The sequence below is a fragment of the Myotis davidii genome, unplaced genomic scaffold, assembly GCF_000327345.1.
Source record: "Myotis davidii unplaced genomic scaffold, ASM32734v1 scaffold363, whole genome shotgun sequence".
In the NCBI taxonomy this organism is placed as follows: domain Eukaryota; kingdom Metazoa; phylum Chordata; class Mammalia; order Chiroptera; family Vespertilionidae; genus Myotis; species Myotis davidii.
Window position 1 is genome coordinate 3760294 of NW_006294069.1, and position 4562 is coordinate 3764855.

At 41.7% G+C, this 4562-nt stretch overlaps 1 protein-coding gene across 2 annotated transcripts in view; it reads right to left on the reverse strand.

The window, feature by feature from the left end:
- SMG6 (SMG6 nonsense mediated mRNA decay factor) overlaps positions 1-4562 on the reverse strand; it is a 242125-nt gene that overhangs the window by 172561 nt on the left and 65002 nt on the right. The window lies entirely within an intron of this gene.

Here is a 4562-nt window from a genome sequence, read left to right on the forward strand (position 1 = left end):
TGAAGGGGGCTGGCATCGGGAGGCCACTATGGCACGGGGCAAGCACTATGGGCAGTCTATCTGAAGTGTACCTGGCGTATAAGACGACCCCCCACTTGGAGGCATATTTTTCAGGGCCAAAAAATCGTCTTATACGCCGGCAAATACGGTAGGTTGCTCCTCAACTGTAAAATTTAATTTCCACCATTGGCATTACCTCACTAACTCCAAGCTGAAAGGACAAAAATAGATAATATAAACTTAAAGCATTTTGAAGAGTAAATGTTTTATGCAAGCCCTGGTAATTATCACTCTAGTGCTTTATGAACTGTGGAGCAAGGAAGGAGAAAGAAGCTGCGCAGAGGTAAAAATATGACACAGAGGAGAAGATTCTGAAATACACCCAATTTTCATTCCTAAATAGTTGCTTTTGCTTCTAAATAATTGTGTGTAAACTAAATTTCTAAAAACTGAATCACTTTAAGAATAGTAAGAGTATTCAGTATTAAAGGGAATTCTAATGTGCATTTTTAAAGTGTTTTAGGGAGTATTAATTATCATTCTCTAATTAATCTGTCCAGAATATTTCTTTTTATATCAAGTATTTAAAAACACACACACATACATACACATATTTAAAAAAAACTTTGTTTTTAACAGGAGGTTCTGTCCTCTTAGATGAGACCAAATTTCAATGGTACCTATTAGTAAATGTCTGGGACTTTCAGAACAGGCAATCAAAGCCCATTTATCATCTCCCCTAAAGCACTGAGATCACAGGGTAGAGGAGAGTGAGCACAGAGGTTATGCTGTTCACCTTCATCCCCATGCTCCTATGCCAGGCAGAGTCAAGAGCAAACCAGAAGACAGGGTCTCAAATGCCAAGGAACTTATAGTCCAAGAACAAAAGATAAAAAAATAACATACCAACTTGCCAACTCCCCATTTATGTTCCAAAACCTAAGACAAGGCCTGAGGGCTATGAAGGTGCCAGGAGCACTGCATTTCCCTGTCTCTATCCCTCAGCCAAAAAAAGTCTTTGTGAGAGATGAGATCTAAGATGATAATAAAAGCCCGGCCTGTGTGGCTCAGCGGTTGAGTGTCGACCCAGAAACCAAGAGGTCACCAGCTCAATTCCCAGTCAGGGCACATGCCTGGGTTTCGGGTTCAATGCCCAATAGGGGGCGTGCAGGAGGCAGCCAATGGATTATTCTTTCTCATCAATGATGTTTCTATCTCTCCCTTCCTCTCTCTGAAATGAATAAAAACATATTTTTTTAAAGTGTGTGTGTGGGGGTGGGGGCCATGGAGGGGTTTGCGGAGGGAACAACCTGGCAAACAAAATGTGGGAACCCTATCAATTAATCAGTAATGCAATAATCATTTAGTAGAGATAAAAATTATTCCTTAGGACTTTCAGTATTCCTCTTTCTAGGATATAAAGAGTCACACAGAGGCTGAAGTAAATCAGGAATGGTAATTACTCCTCACCTTTAGTTTCTCCACCCCTGAATTGTTCTGGGCAGGATGACAGCTCAATTAGCTCTAATTAAGCACAAGTTTCATGTAGAGATGTCCTACTTAGACAGCTGGATCTGAGCCATGTGAATTCAAGTGTAAAATATGCCTCTTAAAACCACCTCTTCCAACTAATGCACCCCTTGAAACCACGGCTCTCACCCTCACACTGCAGCTTAGTGCTGCCTCAACAAAGTCTTACATTAAAGCAATTTACTGGCTATTATTTCATTATCTCCCCTACTTAATGCCAGCAGACTGGAGGGAAATTGGGCTAAATGTCAAATCAGCAGTCAGTTCCAGAAAATCCAGCCAGCAAGCAGAAGGACAGCCGAGCTTAGAGTAGCCGGCAGGCTCTCAGGAGGGAAACTGGCACTAGGTAAAGAAAGAATGGAACCACAATTTTGTGACTGTTCTATATTTATTGTTCATTTGTTTGTTTGGAGGGAGAGAGTAGGGTAGAAGAGTATGATCAAAGACTTACTGATCTTAGAGTGGAAGATCTAGGTTCAAATTTGGTTATGTCATTTATTTGCTATATAACTATTGGCAAGTCACTTCATCTTTTTTAAAGAATTATTGAATTTACTGGAGTGACACTGGTTAATAAAATTATATAGGTTTCAGGTGTACAATTCTACAACACATCATCTGTATATTGTATTGTGTGTCCCCCACCCCAAGTTCACCTCATCTTTCTAAAGCTGTCTCAACTATAAAATGAGGTTGAGTGAGATCAGTTCAGTGATTCCATAACTCTGATTGTGTGTGCATCACAAGAGCTTTTGTAAAAAATAGATTCCCCGTCCTACAGAATCAAATCTTCGGGGGGGGGGGTGTTGAGGACTGCAAATCAGCATTTTTAAAAGGTCTCCAGGTAATTCTGAAAAACAGCCAGAATTGGGGACCACTGGGCTAGATCATGGGTCAGCAAACTATGGCTCAAGGGCAAATCTAGCCTGCTACTGTTTTTTTTGTTTGTTTGCTTGTGTTGTGTGTGTTTTGGTATGGCCCATGAGCTAAGAATGGATTTTATATTTTTTAACAGTTAAAATAAAAAATCAAAATATTTCATGACCCATGACATTTAAATTTCAGTGTTCATGAATATGGTTCTGCTGAAACGTTTGTTTACATCTGTTTGTAGCTTTTTTAAAAAATATATTTTATTGATTTTTTACAGAGAGGAAGGGAGAGAGATAAAGAGTTAGATACATCGATGAGAGAGAAACATCGATCAGCTGCCTCCTGCACATCTCCCACTGGGGATGTGCCTGCAACCCAGGTACATGCCCTTGACCGGAATCAAGCCTGGGACCCTTCAGTCCGCAGGCCGATGCTCTATCCACTGAGCCAAACCGGTTTCGGCTGTTTGTAGCTTTTTCCCCCCTGCAAAGGCAGAACTGAATAGCTGCAGCAGAGAATATATGGCCCAAAAGCCTAAAAATATTTACTATCTGGCCCTTCACAATCAAGTTGGATCCCTGTGCTAGATGACCTATAACACTGGCATCTCAAAAATGTTTTTACCTGTGCAACACTTGAGAACTGCCTACCACACACATGTACTGGAATCAGCAATGATTCTCAAGGGCATGAAGAGTGAGGGGTAGTATGATTTAATAGAAACCCCATTTCCTGGATATTCTGATACCTACCTACCTACCTCCTACCACCTCAGGAGAATCATCAATCCACAGTGTTCCTTACAATTCTAAAGGCCCACAAACGTATAATTCTACCTAAATCTAACCTTTCTTGCCAGCTTCTGAGTAAGCAACATCCTATTCTATGATAGCAAAAAAACAAAACCCCACCAAATGCCAAAAGACTACTGCTCTCAAAGATTCTGAACTCAAATATGCTAAACCCTACAAAGAAATATAAATGGGATGCTCCTGGTTTTCACCTTGGAAGCCACTATGAGGTTAAGTGACCAGGTGGGAACAGAACATAATTAGTCCAATAAAGGTTTCACTTAGGACTGAGAGCCTCTGAACATTTCCCAAAACATCCCTAATCAAAGGAAAGTGCCAGATTAAGGTTTATGAATCCCTGTGCTGCGGTCTGACAATCTATAGCAACCAGTACAAAAGTGCCACCAGTTTAGCATCTCAAAGTATACAGAAGAAGAGAGAAAGTTCAGCCAAAGGACAACACTGTTGCTCTGACTGGGTTACTTTCTGAATGACTCTTCTTTCTGACTCATCTTTCTCAGGGCCTGGGAACTCTCATGCCCATCCACCAAAAAGTAGGGGAGCTGGTATATCCTGTGTCTGAACTGCACAAAGTAAGAGAAGAGGAAATGGCTGAACCTTCTAATCGGTAATCATGTGGGCAACCAGAAAATAGTTCTCTAAAGACACAAACACAAATTCAAACCCATCTTATAAATGAATGGGTCGACAGAGGGTGAGAAGAACCCCATTCAACACAAACTTACCATCTTCTGTGTACATGACACTGTGCACGAACTACAGACAAGGCAGAGATAATCCCTGCTCGACGGATGACACAATTAGTATCAAGACTGAGGAAGTACAGGATGCTGTGTATTTCCACAACAGGAGCACCGAGATCTCCAAAGGAAGAAACCCTTGAGTTGAAGCCTGAAGGTTGAGTAAATTAATCAGTTGGCTTTGGAGAGAAGCAAAGGGAATGGCATATGTGATGGTCCCAAGAGTGGTACATTACAGACTGGCATGGCCAGGAGGGAGAGTCTGCAAAAGGGAGGCTTGAGAAATAAACTGGACCAAGTTGTCAAAGTCCTTGTTAAAGAGTTTGACCTTAAAGCCACTGAAGGGTTTTGAGCAGGGAAATTACATAAGAAAACCTCCATTTAAAAAAGGACATTCTAGCCCTAGCTGGTCTGTCTCAATGGATAGAGGGCTGGCCTGCAAACTAAAGGGTTCTGGGTTTGATTCCAGTCAAGGGCACATGCCTGGGTTGCAGGCTCGATCCCCAGTAGGAGGCATGAAGGAAGCAGCCAATCAATGATTCTCTCTCATCACTGATGTCTCTCTCTCTCTCTCTCTCTCTCTCTCTCTCTCTCTCTCTCTCTCCCC